Below are 20,013 nucleotides of genomic sequence, written 5' to 3'. Positions count from 1 at the left end.
AGACCAGATACCAATCCAGATGGGCTGCTGGTCCGATCCAGCTGGACAGACCCTATGTTCTGTGTTACACATGGAGATGGTGTGGGAGAGGGAGGACAAGTGACTCCCCTAAAGGTCACCCAGAGAGTCATTGGCAGAGTTGGGAATAGAACCCAGGTCTCTGATTCCCAGTCCCTGGTCCTGTTCATGCACCATCAGCAATTTCCAGCTGGTCCATAACCCCAGATAATGCCCCAGGCCCTGAACTTTATTTCTTAAACCAAGGTGTTTTTTTAGTGAATGCTTTTTAAGAAAATACAATAGGAAGGTGGGTGAGATGGAGGAGTCGGTTCCTTCTGGGGAGGCCTGGAAGCATTTGACTCCACAAGAGCGGGGTCCCAGCAGACACACCTGGGGCAACTCATTTCCCTTCTCTGTGCCCTGCTTGTCCCACCTGTGAGATGGGGCTAGCCCCGCTCCTTTTGCAAAGTGCTTTGAGTTCCCTGGGTGAAGGTGCTTCAGAAGGGCAGGGTATTCTCATTTACATCAAAGCTTCTGTAATCGTAGGGCAGTCTCCCCTGGGCCCCTCTCTGTAGCAGAGGGGTACTTGGGGGGCGGGGTGTGATGGCCTCTTGCAAATTCCCACTGGGAGCTTTGGGCTCTTCACAGGAATATTTGCATCTCTCTTTGCTGTTGCTCCATTTGGCTGTAACTCACTTAGCAGTTGTCCCCGTCCATCCCTGTTTCTTGGCTCCCTCCCTCGTGTCCACTCTCCCCTTGCTCCTCTGGTCACCTCTGCTGCTTCCCCTCTCGCTCTGTTCCATGGTAAGCCCAGCCACAGTAAGCAGGATCCAGAGAGCTTATCCTTGTCTGTCAGATCGTGTGCTTGTCCGGGCAGCTGGCGGACAAAGGGAGGCAGGCTGAGGGGTTCATCAGCCAGAGACAGCTTTAGAGAAGGCATCAGTCTGTCCTCCATCACTTCCTGTAGCAGATCACTTCACTTACCCAGATGCGAGTGTACAGACATGCTGCCTTCAGGCTGCCCTCCTCTCTCCCCACAAAGCCGGAGTCTCTTACGCAAATCGCTTTTCACGCTCCCTTAATTGAAACTGTCAGATGGGCTTTACCTTTTCTTTTTTTTTGCAGAGATGCAGACATATTAATTCCACCACAGAGATCCCAGCAGCTACGAGAGATCAATAAAATGAGGTTGTATCTGTGACATATATATTACAGAACCGGCATCTGCAATATTTCATCTGGGAAGCAGAGCTAAACACACACAATGCAACCCCCACTTAGCCACATAAAGGGCTAGCAGTTCGGGGGCTTTGCATCCTCTCCGGGGGAGGCCCATGCGCTGTGCAGCGCAAGGGGCGCTGTGTTCCTCAGGATTTGAACAAGTGGCTGCTAGGCCCCGCTTTTAATATATTAAAAAAAAATCAGTTTCTGAACGGATTAAAAGCTCCCCCAAGCCCTCCCCAAAGTGGGGTTCTCCCACCATGCCCGCTCTTCAATGCAGCTGCCCAAGAGCAGCACGGAGCCACTCATCCCCCCACCTCTGCCCATGTCTCTAGCTTGGTGCTTTTCAACTTTGGTCATATCCTGACCCATGATACAACAGGAAACCTGCTGGGACCTGCCTCCTCTCTGGCCCTCAAGCGGGGGTAGTCAATTGGTGGGCCGTAGGCCCAGTGTGGACCGCCAGGCGCTTTTGAACAGAGCGTGAAATCTTTTTATTTACTTATCATTATTGCTGGTTTTGTACTTTCTCTGGTCTGGAACTTGACTATACCTTTACCAAGAAATTTGGACTTTGACAAAAGAGAGATTCCCCCTGCCCTAAAGAAAGTGAGGGTAGTTGTGGCATCGTTAGACCTGTACATGACCCCCCCACAGGTCGTGGCCCCCAGGTGAGAATCCATGTCTGAGCTGATGGCTGTGGATGCATGCTCACTAAACGCTGGTGAAGTCGTCGTCGTGGCGAGAGAGTGGGTTTCTCTGAGGGAATCTAAGGGTAAGTCTACACTGAGTGTTATATCAGCTCTGAGGCAGCTGCGCTCAGAGCTGATATAACACTCCGACGGGAGAGTGTAAAGCCACGCCGACGGGAGAGCTCTCTGCATAATGACTCCACCTCCTCTGTCGGCGGGAGAGCATCACATGGGTCATGTAGGATGATGGGTGAGAATACCATTGCATTCTCCGCAATCTGAAGACTGACGCTTCACATAGAGAATGGCCTACACTGTGTGTCTCACATGTATTTGGCCGAAGTTTGTGGGGGAGGGATAGCTCAGTGGTTTGAGCAATTGGCCTGCTAATCCCAGGCTTGTGGGGGCCATTTAGGGGGTCTGGGGCAAAAATTGGGGATTTGGTCCTGCTTTGAGCAGGGGGTTGGACTAGATGACCTCCTGAGGTCCCTTCCAACCCTGATATTCTCTGATTCTATGAAAGTTAGCTCCCCACGGTGATCCAGGCTAATTGGCTTTTCAATTTGGGTAAAGATTCTTTACTATCGATGGGGTATTTTGGGGCATGTCAGGAAATGGGCAATATATACAATTTCCATCTCACACCCTTAGCTCTGTAATGTACATTCCAGCATCAAAGCATGAGGTGCGGACACTAAAACCAAATTTGAGAGAGAAATTTAATTCAGCCAATAAAACATATACATACATATTTCTTTTTCCTGGAGGAGATAAGGAAATTGTACGACAATGAAACTTGGGTTTTCTGCCCTGGCGGCATCGTAAGTTTGCCCTTGGTTAATTACTCTGTACTTCATTATGTGCGTCTGCTCCGGACATAGCATGATTTCCTACTGCAGAGTACGGTTTGGTAGGGAGCGTTTAGCAGCAGTAGAGCAGGGATTTAAGGTGCAGCATTAGTTTTTTGGGAATGTGTAATCTTATCCTGCTGGATGTAGCTGATCTAAACCGATTTGATTTTCTGTATATTGAACGACGCTGTGAACGCTTCATGGCACTTCCATTCTGGGCTCATGCTGCTGCTAGGGGCTGTTTGTGTCTGCCTCTGTGCTGGGAAGTTCCCCATACCATGGGGAAGACGGCAAATGGCAAGTAGTGTAATTAATCTCTTCCTCCATAGCCGTAGCCCTATCCTGGCAGGGGACTCAGCCCAGACCACACAACCCTTCCTGCTTGAGCACGCTCAGCCTGCAAAAGGAAAATGGCCTGATCTTCAGAGGTGCTATTGATGTCAGGGGGGAGGGGCGGTTACTGCACATCCCTGGTGTTCAGCCTAAATTGCTCCTTGTGGCAGGGCGATATGCAGCATGCTGTGCCTTTCCAAGGGTTCTGCTTGCTCCTATAAAATAAGAGGCGTAGGCTTGTTTGCCAGTGCCTTGGCCTGTTGGTCTGAAATTGGTGCTGATGCAGGGGTACGTGTTTGGGCTGCGCACAAAGCACGGGGCCACTCTGACCAACCCGAGTGAGTTTGTTTGGAGAAATCACCACCAAGCCCAGGGACCGATGGGCAACAGAGACTTTGAAAGGGGCTTTAGACTGAACGTTAAGTGTTGACGGTTTGGTGTGGAGCGTGAGAACCAACTGGCTGTTGTCTGCAATCTAAGCTGCCCTGCGATACAGAAGAGACTGTAACAGGGCCTCCAGAGAGGGAAGAGCCCTTCAAGGCAACCTGGAGCATCCCTTTGCCAGCGCGAGGGGTCCCCGCTGCATGTGCAGGACACACCTGATGGTGAATCGGCCTCTGCTGCTTCCCTTGGGAGCAGCCCGCTTACGATCTAAGGGAGCTTCACGTCTGTGGTGCTTCCCTTCGTCTCCATCTGAACTCGTTGGCGCTAGTCAGACCCCCTCATGCAGGTTCGTTAACAGGTAGCTGAAGTTCCCTTGCAAGGGAGGAGTAAAGAGGAAGTGCAGCCTTGTGGTTAAAGCCCAAGACTGGGACCTGGGTTAGAGTTGCCAACCCTCCAGGATTCGCCTGGCGTCTCCAAGAATTAAAGATGAATCTTTAGTTAAAGATTGTCGTGTGATTAAATCTCCAGGAATATGTCCAACCAAAATTGGCAACCCTAATTCCTGGGTTCACTTCCTGACTCTGCCATGACCTTCCCATGTGACCGGGTCTATCACTTAGTCTCCCTGTGCCCCAGCTCCCTGTCCTTGAAAGGGGAAAGTGAGCCCCTCCTCTCCCTTTGCCTCTGTTTGCTGGTTAGTTTGGCAGCTTTTCGAGGGAGGGATTCTCTCTCGCTTGGTGTGTTCTGCCCATGACACAGTGGGATACTGATCTCTAGGCACTACCAGGAAACCCGTAACAATGGGAAGGCTCACAGATCCCAACAGCAGAGCGAACTGCCACTGTATTTTCCCCTTCTCCTATCCTGTACGCGCCATGAGAGCTAAACGCAATGGGGTCAGTCTTGGATGAAGTTCCTTTTCATGTTTGGGGGTCAAGTTGTACCACAACCTTAACGTGGCTTAAATTGAAGGTGTGGATCAGGCATGGTGAGGTTGCAGGCCTTGTGTTAATCGATGAAATTGTTCGCAGACCGGGCCAGGCCTTTTCAAATGACACAGCTTGCTTGGCTGTAGAAATGACCGCGCCCCTCCCCCCCCATCCCCCTTCCCTTTCAGTCCATGGCAGGGATTTGTGCTTTGATTATTTTCAAATACTGGTTTGTGTAAAATTTGATTTGAGGAAACATTTTTCTCCCACATGCTATAGGATTGCGGGCGTGTAATCCCCCCTAAATCGCCTGGACGAGGTTTGTATTGCAATGTCAGTATCCGCTAACAAAAGGGGATTAGACATGAACATTCTGCGGGAAAACCTGCCACTCTTGCAGGGCTTTTAGTGCAAAGAAGATAAGATAGGTAGAGCAGAGCCATTTTAACCCAGTTTTTAAAGCACTCCGGGCTTCTCCTTTCAGAATGGGGGAAGGGGGCTTCCATTTTAAATGCTCTCCCTTTAAATCTGGCCTTTACGTTGACGTTTTCATGTGCTGTAGGGAAACACTTGTACAATTCAGGAGCAGCTAAATGCTCTGACAGGGGTTTGCCTTGTGCATGGTGGCAGAAGAACACTGTTTAGGGGGCACTTGTCGTTGGCTCTTGCTCTGCGGGGGCTGCTAGGCAGAGCAGCACTGGGAGGCTCCACCAAGCGTGACGTTCCATACAGCTGTGGTTTGAACATGGTGCAAGGGGGAGCTTTGGCCATGCGCTCTTCCGGACGGAGCTGGCCTGTGCTGAGGGCCACCCGCTGTTTACCGGTGCACTTGATTGTATTTTTATATTGTATTTCATTGAGTGACAGGTGCTGGACTGACAGCCTAGGTGAGCCCCGGAACAGCCTCTGGAGGGCACAGCGCTTTCGCCCTTCCCTGGCAGGGTCTGCTCTCAGGCTGAGGGGGTCTGGCCTTTGATGCCCATTTTAAGGTTTGTTCTTTCTCCCAAGGCAGTCGGCAAACATGCCCATCAGTGGCGGACCCAGGTGGCTTTGCTGTGCTCATGCCTGGTGCTAGGAGGCAGGGCTGGGGTCACTGGTTCATCTAACCAAATAGACACCACATGGGACCCACTCTGGGCCACCTGAATTGGACTAGTGACCTGGACGTGACAGGCTTGGTCCTCTGGGCCTGGTCCCTGGAGCCCATCTGCTCTGCTGGGCTGGTGTAACTGGGAAGGAAAGAGTCTAAGTGTCTTCCCTTCGTGCCTTGCTGTGAAGCAGGAAGTGACGTGCTGTGTGCACAGCTCCTTGTGGATGCCTGAATGGGGTAGAAAACCATGGCTGTTGCTAGCCCTGACTGGGCCAGGCAATCGACTAGCTCTGTTTTGCCACACCAAGATAACCCCACGGGGTGAGTATGTCCACACAGCAGCTGGAGGGCACTTCCCAGCGTGGGCAGATGGACACGCTCACTTTGCTTGAACTAAAACGCTAGCAATAGAGCGTGGCTGCAGCCGCGTGGGCGGTCGCTCGGGTTACCTGCTTTAGGACGTACTCAGAAGGCTGGGGAGGGTTCGACTCCGGGGTTAGTCCGAGCCCCACCTCTGCTTCCGTGGCCATGCTGCTGTTTTTAGTGCATAGCTTGATCAGAACTAGCGCCTCTGAGTCCGTGTGCTGGGAACCATACTCCCGGATGCAGTGTAGCGTATCTCCTTCAGCTCGGCAGGGCTGAGGGGTAGCAATGGCTGCAAGCCAGTAACTGTCTGATGGGGCTGCTGGCTCCTTGCACCATGACATTTGTTCGCTCTTGTGGTGAACAGTAATGAGCATCACCAGTGGGCTCCAGTAAACAGACAACAATGATCCTGCTTGACATTAAGAGCTGATATCAAGAGGTTCACGCAGAGCACAACAGGTGTTACTGGTCCTACGGAGCTCAGGAACTGTGCTATGCAATCCTGAGCCCTATCTATTGGCTTCTTGTCTAGATGCTAACTCCTGACATACAAACAGCCACAGAGCACACTGGTTACTCTTTGTTTTGCTTGTTCTACCACTAATGTGCTGCAATAAATCTCAAGTAGCATTGCCTGTAAAATTTACACACACACCCGTCTGGGGGAGAACATTCCCCAGGATTCTCAGACTTAAAAAATAAACTAACGGAGGTCTGCTGCCTTCCAGCCACTTTTTCTTCCTGAAATGGCTGCGCTTCCCCAAGCAACGGGGTGGATGCTGTGAGTGTTCCAAGCTGCGCCATTGTGCGGCTCTGTGACAAAAGGCTATTTCTGCCTTTTAACGGGGGCAGTGAAAGGGGGAAAGAGCTCTTTGTATGCAGAGAGGTTCGTAGGTAAACTATTGCATGTAGGTGGCTAAGCAGAGGGTGGGTTGTATAACCCAGCGGGCACCATGTCCCGGAAATACCAGCAGCGTAGCCAGGCCTGCTGGAAACAAGCTCAGGATTCCAGTGCCCAGAACTGATGGTTTGTTGTTGGGCTTTTTGGGACAGAGACTGAAACTGTCTCCAAGGACGTTAGACTGAGCAGAGGCATAATCTGAAGATCTGTTAAAGCCAAACAAATGTGCAAAGTGTTCTGGCACGTGGGGTCCTTGTCTTTGCTGCATTCTTGAATTTGGCTTTGATTTTGGCTATGCAGGGGGCTGTCCGTGGGAAGTGGAGGGGGGGAAGCAATGTGTGTATAAGATAAAAAAACAAACACACAGCCAAACAGTTGATTGATGTGAAAGGTGTGTGTGAAAGACACCAGTCAAGGAGCTGTGCATTCTGCTGCTGATCTGTTCATTCAGATAGGCTCCAAATAGCATCCTAAGTTCATCTACCTCCTGCTGCTGTTTGCAAAGTCCATCATTCCCTGAGGGGTTTCCCTCAAAAAATCTTTGTTTAAACAAACAAACAAAATCCTGTCAGCCTAGCACAAACCCCAACTCAAGTATCATACAGTAGATTGTCCAAATCAAAGAGGGGAGGGGACAGGTCAGTATGATCATGCTTAGGGGCCCACATTTAGGGGCTTTAATCTGTATTCCGAAATTGAAGCAAAACACCTGTTTTTTTTTTTTGTTTTTTTTTCACCAAAGGTGCTGAGCACCCAGCAGCTCCTATTGGCTGCATCTGGAGCTGTGGATGGTCAGCATCTCCGAAAATCAGGCTGGCTTTTAAGGTGCCTTGCTAAAAACTCCTGTGTCTGAAAATGGCGTTGCCACAGACTTGACTTTCCCGTTCTCCAAAGGTTGTTAAGAAAGAGCAAATACGTGCCTTTCTGCAGTGTGCCCAATACCTCAACAGTGCCTTCTTCACTCACCCTTGCTGTGTTTGAGATGAGGTCGCTTTTCTCTCAGACTGACGTGGGTGGGAGGGGGTGTTTTCACAACCCAATTGACTGTGCTGGCATTTTCAAAGCTGCTGCAATGTCTGGTGGAGTGACAGAGTTTTGTGTATTTTTTTCACCTTAAGCCATTGCCCTTTGTGTGGGGTCAAGCTGGCTCTCTCATACTCTTCGGGATTTGCGTTAACATCCAGATAAAAGCTTTTTCTTCAGAGCAACATGTTCTACGGTCGTCAGGGTGGTTTAAACCTCAGCATATTGACTTGTGTTTCAAGACTGAAAATTAATTCAAGGGTCTGACCCTGCACAGTGCTGAGAAGCCAGGTCTGGGGATTTCTCTGGGAGTTGTGCATCTCTTGCATTGGTCACGTGCTCTTTGGAGCAGGGACCGTCTTTTCGTTTGTGTGTGCGTGTGTGTGCAATCGCACGCGTGTGCCTTACCACTCCCCAAGTGATTGCAGATTGGGGGCCGCTAGGTGTCCCTGCGTGCAAACAGTCACCTCTCAGCACTGGGCCACCCACGAATGAGCTGAGAGCGTTGTACCTGCCACACACGCCTGCTTTTGCTCTGAAGTGGTAGCCCCTCAAGTCAGACCAGCTTCTCTTCTCTTCCTGATATAAGGGGCCATGTTAAACCAGCACAAATCCTTCATTATTGCTGATTGCTCATGTGATCACCTTTTGTTTTTGTCCCGCTGGGAGCTTGTGGGAAGAACAAATGCGGCACATTCGAACACCTGCATTTTCCACTCCTCTCTCCAGAATGCCCCTCTGATTGCTTCAAGCCCTCCCAAAAGGAGGAGCCTGCCTGGTGTCCCAACGGCCTGCCAAGGGAATTGCACTCTTCCTGCTTCTGCATCCTGCTTCTGGCTAACTGCCGGTCGGAAGGCGGCGGTTGTGACCCGGCGCTCTGAGACATTCTGTCTGTTCCAGGCAGCTGAGGATCGCTGACCTCCTGCGAGTCAGGGGGCCGTGTCATGGCTCCAGCCAGGGTGTGTCAGTCTCACATCACGCAAGGGATGGTGTTGTTACAGAGAGGCTGGCTATCAATGCTGATGTGTGTATAGGTTTGTACAAGTATGTTACAGGCGCACAGCAGTTGCCAAGTCACATCGGACCAGTGGGTCCATCTAAGCCATTATCTCGCTTCTGATAGTAGCCAAATCCTTGAGAGAAAGATGAAAGAAACCCCGTAGTGGAAAATGTGGCATAACTTGTCCACAGAGGACACTTCTTCCTAACCCTCATCAGTTAGTGCTTGGCTCATGCTTTAAAGAAAGAGGGTTTATATCCCTTAGGATAAATATTCATTGGGGATATAAGAGTAGGTATTTGTATTTAGAAAAATGTCCAATCCTCTGAGTCCTGGCTAAGCTTTTGGCCTCTGAATTCTTGTGGCAGTGAGTTCCACAGGTTAAATATCAATTGGGTAAAAATAATGTTCCCTTTGTTAGTTTTAAATATGCAGCTTATTAATTTGATCAAGTGTCCCCTTGTATTGTTAAGGGAGTAAGTTGAAGCTCATGTTAGTATGCTTGGAGGTCGGCCTGTCTCTTTTCCCTCTTCCCCAGATACATAAGCCCTTTGGCGGGGTGGGGAGCTGTGGGTATAGAACACCTCCGAAAGTCAGGTTAGCTCATGTTCCTTGTGGCAGGATTTAATAAGATGTGGATCTTCCTGAATAAAGGATTGGCATTCTTGAGAGAAAGTGGGTGGGGGGCAAGAGACGAGGCATGCAGTGGAATGGAAACCCATCAGTGGGGCAGAACACTGTTAGCAGGGGTGTTTCACAGCAGCAATGCACAACTGTGAGGGAGAAATAGACTGAACTGCCTTGTTAGTCCCCATCCGTCTGCCATTTCCAATGGCAGTTGGACTTAAAGCATAATATTCCACTTCCAGGTTGGAGATACATGTGTGTTATTACGATTGATTACCACTATAACCTGTCTGATACCCAGATTTACAGTATGGATATAGAGCCAGGCTGCTTCCAGCTCCAAGTGAGCGGGAGTTGAGCTCTGGCGTTCTCTCTTCCCGCTGGGGCGGGTTGTCAGCGTTCACTTGGCTGGGAATAAACACTTTTTCCTGTTTAACCCTGCAAAAAAGGAATTCTGCAAGAATTACAAGATTTGAAGGCAATGGAAAAAAACCCTGAGTAAAGAATGGGAAGCGGCTCATGTGTGGTGCCTGGTCCTTCTAAAGCCATCCCCCTTTTCCTCTGCTTTCCTGTTCCACCCACTACCTCTGCTCAGTCCTGCCCTCCACCATGAACCATGAACCTCCAGCTACTCCCTTCTCTCTGAGCACAGTAGGTTTCTACCATCTGAGTGTGATGCCTTAGGCTCCCTACTCCAGCTCTGTCAGGAGTGGAAGGAAGGGAAACCCTTGTGAGTTCTGGCTGTGCTTATAATGACAGCGCAAGGTCCCTATAACTGTCCAGCCCCAATGGAGACTCAAATAAAACTTGAGCATGTCACCTTCCAGCTCCTCTTTCACATGCCATTTTAGTCTGGGTTTCTCACCCCAGCTCTTGTCAAGTGGAATTCTCTGTCTGTTGTATGGTGCAAGCATCACAAATGTAGCCGGCAGACAGGCCTTTGCACAGCTTCCCAGCATGGGCTAGAGCGGTCACAGCTGACAGGTACAATACTGAAAGAGAGGGCCTCCCAGAGAGCCAATCCAGGGGCGGAGGACACTAGGCAGGAAGTCAGAGGAACACCTACTGCAGAGATTTTGCCTGTGGGGAGGCAGGATGTCTTTGCTCCCAGGCTGGTGCTGGGACTCGAAGGAGCCAGGCTGCAGTCATGACCAAAGTGCATTACTTAACTTAGTGCCATTGATGTGTGCAATATTCCTCCCTGCACAAGGAGCAGCCAAATGGCTGCTGAGGGCAGCACCAAGAGAAGGAAGAACAAAAGTAAAGTCTCCAAGCCAAAGCCTTTGAGGGGCCTAAAGTCAACCTCCTAAATCCCTAAGGTGGCCCATCAGAGATGCTGAGCTCCCCAGTCTGTAGCAGGATGTGGGTCAGCGATGTCAGTGGAAACGGCTGCTGTTCAGCCACTCTTGTCCTGTTAAAGAAATGGTGATCACGTCCCCAGGAGTTCTGCTTTCCATGGCCCTGCCCCAGGGCCTGGTGCTCCACTCGGCCGTCCTGCTTTGAGATTGGCATTGGGCACAGCCTGTGTCCCACTGTGGGCCTGAGGCAGCAGGCAGAGGGTTCTATAGCGAAGTTCTTAGCCCGCTAAGCTGGCAGAGTTTGCCTGGAAAGGTTGGCAACCCCTCCTGTCGGCTGCATATCCATTCCTGAGAAATTACAGCAATAAAACCAGCCCCGGGGCAGTAGATTCGTGCACCTAGCAAAAGCAAAATTACTGAAGGCAGCATAGCACTCAGACACCTGTCTGCTTCTGCCCATCAGACTTCCTTTTCCTCCTGGAAAACAGCTTTGCCAAGTGTGTGAATTGCCACTGTCCTAAAAGGAGAGAGCTTCCAAAGCTCAGGATTGCGTGGAGCTGGTAATGCATTCCACGTGGTGGGAGTGACTAGTGGTTAGAGCTGGGGGGCTAGGAGTTAGTCCTGGGAGCGATTCCTAGCATGCTGCATGAGTGTGGGCATGGCACAGTGGTGACTAGGAACACCACCCAACCGCTATAAAGCACTGAGAGATCTTGGGGTGAGTGTGGAGTGCCAGGAGTGCAAAGTGGGGGAGGGGGTCTTTAAGGTTGTGGATGGGGAGAAGACAATGAAATTCTGAGAGCTGCTGAGTGCCAGGTTGTCTTTACTCTGCCACCTGTCTGAGAGGTGCCTGTGTGCATAGCCCTGTGGAGTGATAAGACCCTGCAGATGTTCTCACTTGCAGGCTGGGTTTTGTAACGATTGCTGCATCCCCAATCTGCTGCACGGGAAAAGTCGCCAGCGGGTTGGCCTCTTGGAGGCGACGTTTTCAAAGTGGTGAGTTGAGGGGATTTTTTTGGCAGAGTGCACCCAACCCAGCCGAAAATCCTGTGCCGCTCTAGGACTGTTACTTGGTGCCACTGTGGGGTGAGATTTACAGCGCAGGAGGGTTGAGGGAGCCCAGAAGGAGGGGACGCTCCATGCACTGCAAAAGCTCAGACTGAATCTCTGATAAGAACTCAGTGCTGCATAGGCTGGAAGTGGACTGGAGCTGTACGGAAAGGGAGGGGTATCTGGGCTGAGAGGTCCAGTGGGCCCCTGGAGGGGTCACTGTTGGCTGTGGCCATCCTTAACATTTGCATTAGAAATCTATAGAAAGGAGCAAACTCTGCACTAATGAGATTGACAGAAGATAGCTAACCTGGGAGGGGTTGCAAACACCTGGGAGGTCCAAAGTATGGTACAAAGGGACCAGGAGAGACTCGAACTGTGGGGAGAAAATGAACAAGATGAGACCTGGCTGGGGAAAATGAAAATCCCAGGTCTGGGCTTGTAGCGGGAAGGAGGAAGCTGAAAGAGACCCAGGAGTGACAGTGAACAGCGGCTAGATCCCAGTGCACTCTGCTACGTGGCATGAGAGGCTCGGGCCGGGTGCGGCACGTGTAGAGGCTTGGATGAGGAAGCAGGAGCGACCTGGCTCTGAGACACTTAGACACAGGCAGTGATGGACACTATACAAAACCCTTTATCCAGACAGGTTTCAGAGTAGTAGCTCACAAAAGCTTATGCTCAAATAAATTGGTTAGTCTCTAAGGTGCGACAAGTCCTCCTTTTCTTTTATCCAGACAGACTCACACAGGCTACTGCCTTCAGTTCTGGGCGCCTCCTTAGTGGCTGACAAATTGGCAGCAATTCAAAGAAGAGCAACAAACCGGGCTTAGGAGAGGTGGAGATTGAGTTAGATATTCAGAGCTCAGTACCTAAGTGAGGACAGAGCCCTGCAACTACCTGGAGGGTATAAACAGCATGGCTGGGGGGAGGGATTATTTAAGGGAGTAATAGGATGAAATGAGGAAAAGCTTAGGCCAAGTATTAGCAACAGGTTCCTGACAGCCAGGTCATCTGGGCTGTGGAACAGAGGGAAGGTGACATGTACAACCACGCGAGGCCGACTGCTAAAGTTACAGATGCAATTGTGCTGGGCTAGGGCCCAGTCTGGCCTTGGCAGGGAGAGGGGCTAGCGGTGACCTAGCAGGGCTCCCCCATCTCTGAGCTCTGCGGTGTCGCCAGAAGAACGGAGAGTGACTGGGAAGCTTGTTGATTTTATCCCAGGTCTAAATGGAGAGGATGGAAGCGAGGAGCTTGTGAGTTGCCCTGTCTTTGCAACTGCTCGATGGCTGATAAATAATTTGTCCCAGTGTTAAAATCCTGAGGCGACCTGGGGCTAGGGGAGAGGAGGGAAAGTGAGGTCAGAATTGCATGAAAAAAATAATGAATTGTGCTCTCCTTGTAATATGCAGCAGTCTAACAAGAATTAGAAAATTAATTATCTTCTGTAATTAGTGTAATGACCTACACTATTAGAGGTTATTTAGAACTGGAATAAAACTTCCCACTATAAATGTCATACTGTGCTGTCTGAATGTAAAGGCTTGTGGTAAACCGCCACTGACAAGCCTGGCCAATTTTTTTAGGCAGGGAGCTGTTAATGTGTACTTAATAAGCTGTGGAGAACGTGGAAAACAATGATTTACTTTCCTCTCTAATCACTCAGCAGGAAGGAGCCTGTGGAATGCAAAACCACCTACCACACCTTCCCCTGCACGTGGCTTTGCTCCTCTCGTCAGAAGAGGGGTGTGTGTGTGTGTGTGTGTGTAAAACTGGAGGTAGCTCTGGGCTGCTAGCTCAGAATGGACCTGATATTCTGGAATGGCGTGGACGTACAGCCTCGTCCTTGTCTCTTTTAATGTGTGAATATAATTGTCCCTGTTTTGCAGTTAGATGCAGAGAAGTGAAGTCACTTGCACAAGGTCGCCTGGGAAATCCATGACATGTCGAGAACCCACTTCCCTTGCTTTATTCCCTTGCCCTGTCTTTAATTATAGTGAAAGCCATAGCATTAGATACAGGCCCATCGGCGAGCACCTTTACGGTATGTCTACGCTGCAGCTGGGTGGGAGGTGCGATTCCCGGTTTGGGTAGACATACATGCACTAGTGTGTTTAAACATGACTGTGTGGCGGCATGGGCCGTAACTGAGGGGCAGCAGCCTTATGCAACAGCACTTCGCCTTGCAGCTTCTCACTTTCCCACAGGGAGAATGGGGGGACCAGCCTGACGCAGGGAAGGGAGTTATTGGTGTTTGCCACTGACCTTCCAGATTTGTTCCGTCTAATGATAATGCAGCTCTGGCACTAGTTGGAGTGAGCTCTGCTGGTTTGTTCTCCTATGAAGACAGCGACCAGATATATTGCCCACTCTCTCCCGCTCCCCCACAATTAAAGAAAAAACATAATCTGAATCTGGGGAAGGTTCTCCAGTAAATTATAGCATCTTTAAGGTTTGTCAGCTTTGAAGCTACAGCTGCTTCTCAGCATGGCTGGCAGTTGGGAGCAGGAATGTACCAACAGTCACCCCACAGAGTGTTTGTGCAGAACATGTTGCAAGAATGTAGGGTTGGATCCAATCACTGGTACTTTCAACCTGGTATCCTTCCTCTGCTACTGATCCAAACCAGATACTGCAAGGAGAGGCAAAACCATCCACAGTGCATTTGGCCAGTTGCTTTGGTTTATGTGGGGGAAGGGGAAAGAAACAGATAAATGGGAGGAAAATCCCCTCCAAGCCAGAAACTGAAAATGCAAATGGAAAACCAGGTTTTCTGCAGTCTGGGACTCTCACTGGTTCATTGGAAGCCATTATGGGGTCCTACCATTAAACAGTGCTTGCTTCACTCTAGAGTCCTGAAGCTTAGTAGATACTTCTCCAGTTCTGAATAACCAGGGGTGTTATTTCCCCTAGAATTTTCCTTCATACCACAATGGAAGCTTGTCTAGCTTGCCTCTTTGGAGCAGGTGCTTTGCCTTTCCTGATGCATAGGCCAGCAGCGAATGCCCAGACCAAAATGGGACACATTATGCTGCTTTTGCTTTGCTGCCCCAAAATCTTTGTGGCTCTAAAATGGCCCCTTTTCTCTGATCAGGCCATGCTGGGCTGGTTTCTGGTGTTTCAGCGTGCTGCACACTGAATTAAGCCAGGTGAAGGGGCCTATGTGATGCACTTTCCTTCCAGGGACCATTCTCACCAGAGTGACTTGGGTTTGCAAACCCAAGTTAAAGCACAAGAAGGTTCTGCCCCAGTCTGAAGTGCGGGCAGGCGGGTGGGGCCTTCCACTCAGAGCGCCTGAGCTGGGGTTAGATTGCCAGTCATAATTAAACAAGTTTTGGCTTCAGTGTGTTGAACCAACTTTCATCTTGTTAATCCACCCCACTGTCTGCAGAGCACCGTGGATAAAAAGTTGAGGGAGAGTCTCCGATGGGGAGTGAATAGCACGAGGGCTGCAGGTTGGAACAGAGGGGTGTTGGCAGAGCTGTAGGTAAGACATGGTCCCAGGTGGGGTAGATCGGAATTGAGGGACATCAGCAGAGCCGTGTGAGGGTCTAGAACTGGAATAACCGGGTCTGTGTGTCAGCACAGTGGGGATCACTAGATTTACTGATCTAGTGTGGGTGAGATGAGTTGCCAGAGTTGGTAGGGATGAATCCAGCTTGGAGTCTGCCAGCATTGTACCTCTTCCCAAGTCGGGGTTCTTCCCTAATGTCCATTTCTCCACAGAGGGCAAATGAGTTATGGGGACTTGTGGCTGGCGTCACTTGGGCATTACGCTGCAATATCCCCTTTGCGTTTGCCATTAGCCGATGGGGCTCCTTGATGTATTATTTGCATTCTGCAATTGTTTCTGATTCATGGCTTGCGGTGAAAATTCTAGGCACGCGTGGGAATGAGGATTTAAGTGTAACACAAACTTTAAACAGTGCTGGAAACATATTTATTTTCCCCCCAATGAAACAGTCAAATAGCTGTTCCCCACGCAAGGTAAATATTTGCTGAATCAAATCTCTTTTAGAAAGAACTGTAGGAGGAGACTCATGGCATAATTTGCCCTTCAGAAGTATAACGGAGCGGGTCTTGGAGCTTGTACTGTGACTTTATCTTTGTACAGAGCATGTGCAAGGGTAGGGTTACTGCCTGCATGAAATACGCTAATTTAACCAACCCCTCCGCTCTGGGAGAATCCTTGGGCCGGGGGTTGGGGTGGGGAGGGGAACAAATGGATGCTGAGTGCTCTTTCATCGGAGAGCCAGCGCATATGAGCGTTCCCCTGGAGTCAACTGGATGCTGAACAAGGTGATCTGGACTGGAGCCTTGAAGTCCACTGGTGCTTCCCATTGACATTTAGTTTGGGTTTAAAGTACAATAAAGTTCTACGGGTTTTATCAAAAACCTACCATTGATGGAAACACTGTCATGATTTTAAAAGTGATTTTAGGGGGACGACTTATCAGCATCCCAAGGGCTGCGTTGGAGTCTCCATCACTGGAAATGTTTAAATCATGCCTGGATTTTTTAAAAAAGAGATCCAAAGCTTCCCATAGGGTGCTCAATGCCCGTGGGGTATGGCCCCTCCCCCAGGGCCATGTTCTGCTGCATTGAAAAGCCATGCCAGAAATGCAGGGGGTTTGTAGAGCTGTGTGTGGGCCTGCTTTGGCAGTCCTGGCTACAAGCATGTGTGCCAGAACAGATAGGCCCCTGCACAAGATCCCTTAGCTAGAACATGAAAGGGTAGTACGGGGGGACAGTTCTCTGCGTGGCCAGGGTAACTGGAGGTGACTTGATGTTTTAGTGTGAAGTATCATGAGTCCTGCATTATTAAAGACGCTGCAATAAAATGCTGAACCTGTTACTCAGACCGTGCCAATAATTGACATTGGCACCCGGTGATTAAAATGGAATAAGTGCTGACCCAGTTCCCCTTTGGGCTTGCACTCCCATTTCTAGTGTATATCCATTGCACAGAAGTCCAAGCTAATGGTGCTTTCCAAACCTGCACCAATCACAAACCAACTGCAGTCCATGATTTGACTCTGCTGTTTAATCGGGATGCTGCTGCAATGAGCAGGGAACATAGATTCTCTAGCATCATTTTGTGGTGATAAGACAGGGACGTGGGGGGAGGATTTTACAGGTATAACATTGTAAAATGCAGAAAATACATTTAAACCCTCTAAAACCTTGGACCAAACCAATAAGATGCACAGATGAGTTGCCAAAGCAATGGGGTGGCCTTCAGTTACAATTTGTCTCCTCTTTCCCCTGCTCCCATTTTTGTCTTCCCTTTTTATAAGATTGTAATTTCTTTGGCGTAGGGCCCATGTCTTACATGAGACGCTCCAAGTACACTTTGGGGGCCAAATAAATGTGTGTATGGCACTGCAGTGTGTCAGAGTAACAGCCGTGTTAGTCTGTATTTGCAAAAAGAAAAGGAGGACTTGTGGCACCTTAGAGACTAACCAATTTATTTGAGCATAAGCTTTCGTGAGCTACAGCTCACTTCATCGGAGGCACACGGTGGAAACTGCAGCAGACATTATATACACAGAGACCATGAAGCAATACAGTGTGCTAGCAGATGTGCACATGTATACGTGTGAAAAATGAGAATCCCATGCACTGGGTCATTAGGCTTGTTCCTGTGTCAGCCCGGCAGCCGGTGGCCTCACCTTGCACACTTGCTAAACCAGTCATCTGGTTGGTGTGCATGCCTGCACACCTGTTTGTCCATCAGGCAAATGTGTGACACATGAGTGGTGTGTTGCTCACGGAGATGCAGAGACTGCTGCTGCTAAAATGCATCTACCTGACGTCTGACGTAATCTCAGATAAACAGAGCAGAACCGCACTCCTGAAATCAGGAAAACATTCCTTCCAACAGACCCTTAATGTAATCTGAATGTACGATAGAGGGTGTTATATATTAGAGCTTAATAATTCAGTGTTTGTGGCACATCCTGGAATTTTAAGTGTTTTAAATGTAATTATAGTTAATTGATCACACGATTCTATAAACTCATCCAATTAAAAGTTATTAACTTAAAAAAAATATTTGCAGGCATCGCACAGTGCAGTATGTTTGCAGGGAATAGCCGCATGAGCAAGCCATGCTGATGTGCAATGTGGCAAATTAGTGATACATTTTTTCACTCCTTAAAATGCTTTGGAGATTTATTTTTAACATGGGGCCCAGACTCTCGTTTATGCCATAGGGCCCTTACCCCACTCTGGCAAGGTGAAAATGACTTAAAGCAGATGTTAATTTTGTGTCCAGGCCTCGTTACGCTGCTGGAGTCATGTACGTGGGCTCAGTGTAAATGAGAATCTGATCCTCTGGGTATAGAGTGAGCAGTAATTTTTTCTACCAAGACAGAGTGGAAGACAATTGACACGGCACTTGGAAGTGGCCTGCACTCTGTGAACCTCCAGCAAAAACCAGCACCGCCCGTCCAGGGATCTCCAAGTGCTTTGCAGAGCTGGGAGAATATTGCAATAATAATAATTCCATGAACACTTGTTCGAATGTTTAAACAAGTTGACTTTCCCCATGTCTGAAAGTCTTGTGCTCGCTTCCTATGAGCATTGGTGATTGAGGCTCATTAGCAGGAATGGTCATGGAAAGGGGGTTTTGAGCTTGCACGACTGAATGCTCACCCAAATGAACGTGTAGCTCACTTACCGTAAGCTGTTGTGCTGACCACCATCTTGGCTGTGCCTGGGCGTGGGGAAAGCATGAAACACTGTTGTTTGCGCTGTGGGAGCTGTAACACTCATACTCCTGGGTTTGCACCGCGAAGGGGATTTGCAATACACAGTGAACAGTGGCTTACCCAGCTGAATGAGAAACCTGATTGGCTGAGGGTAATGCTTACAATCCGAGAAGAGAAACTATTCCATGTGGCGTGGCTGCCGGTCCTGCGTGAAGGGCCTGACTCCACTTCTGGATCTCAAGGAGTGAGACACAAAGTAGACTGAAATTGTATGAAAAATTGCCTGGTTTTGAACAATAAGCATCTGGGGATGACACACTGTTAATGGCACAGATAGGGGCCAAGGCCGGATCCTCTGGCTCACAGCCCTGATTCAAGCCATGAGAAAGCGCTGCCTTTCTGTCACTCCCAAAGTTGGTAGCTGCAGCCAACCAGAGCTTCCTCCTATCTCATGCTGTACCTTGGGGTCTGGTGCCACAGTTTGTATCCAGGGTGTTAACTGTCCATCCAATGGCCCTGTTCTGTGGTCCAACTCTTACCCACAGAAGTTATTTAATAAAATCGTGGGTGGAGCTGCTCTGTCTCTGCCTTCATGCATGTATAGAGCTTTTCCAACCTGCTTCTTTGCTGTTTTTCGTGGAGTAACAGTGCTGTAATCCCAGACGCTAATTAGAGTGCATACAAAATGAATTGGGCACTGTAATCCGGTATCATATCACTGATCGGTATTGCATCACGTATCACACCAGATCCAGTTGCAGAGTCTGGGAAGAGTGAAACCTGCTTCCAGCCCGTTGAGTTTCCACTGTGGCTGGTGCAACAGCCAGTGGACAGAGGGTGAGGGAAATGTAGCATGGTGAACTCTTTACAAATGCAGTGGGAACAACAGCTACTTTGGGAATTTCTTTGCTGGGAGTGGGAGGTGGAATCAGTGGTTTCTGATGGGCTTTGCTCAGTACTTGGATGGGAAACCTTTCAAGGAAGACCCGGTTTCCACAGCCAGCGGTGCTGGTGATTCAGTAGGGAACAACCTAGCCATGCCAAGTAAATAGTCACTAAGTGGGTTTCCCAGATCTGGATTGGCAAGAGACCCTCCCTTTGCAACTGGAGACTTGGGCTTTGGGAGATGGTGTTGGCATGTGGCAGGTAACAGTGAGCTGTCCGCAAACATTGGTGCTAGTTAAACTTGTTCATAGTTTCATGGAGGTTAAGGCCAGAAAGGACCACTGTGATCTAATCTGCACAGCACAAGCCATTAAACGCCCAGCTACCCCGTAAGGAGCCAGTAACGCGTCCGACTGAAGCATCCTCCAGAAAGGCAGCCAGTCTGGATTTGGAGAATCCGCCAGTTCCCTCCGCCGTTAATCTCCCGCACGGTTAAACCACTCCAGTGCTTCCCTGCAGTTTGCCTGACCAGTGTCGCCAGGGCTTGGTTTTTCATTTTGAGATCTGCGTTACAGCTGTGAATAAACCCAGGGCAGAGGCATCCGGGCAGGATTAGCTGGGATGAGCTAGGCGAGCGGGACTCCCAGAGGACA

General features: G+C 49.5%; 1 protein-coding gene across 1 annotated transcript in view; it reads left to right on the top strand.

Annotated features, from left to right (window-relative positions):
* Positions 1–20,013, top strand: part of DSCAML1 (DS cell adhesion molecule like 1) — a 366,671-nt gene that overhangs the window by 96,832 nt on the left and 249,826 nt on the right. The window lies entirely within an intron of this gene.

This window comes from Eretmochelys imbricata, chromosome 22 (genome assembly GCF_965152235.1).
Source record: "Eretmochelys imbricata isolate rEreImb1 chromosome 22, rEreImb1.hap1, whole genome shotgun sequence".
Lineage (NCBI taxonomy): Eukaryota > Metazoa > Chordata > Testudines > Cheloniidae > Eretmochelys > Eretmochelys imbricata.
Note: the sequence above shows the minus strand (reverse complement) of the source record. Positions and strands in the feature narration are given on the sequence as shown.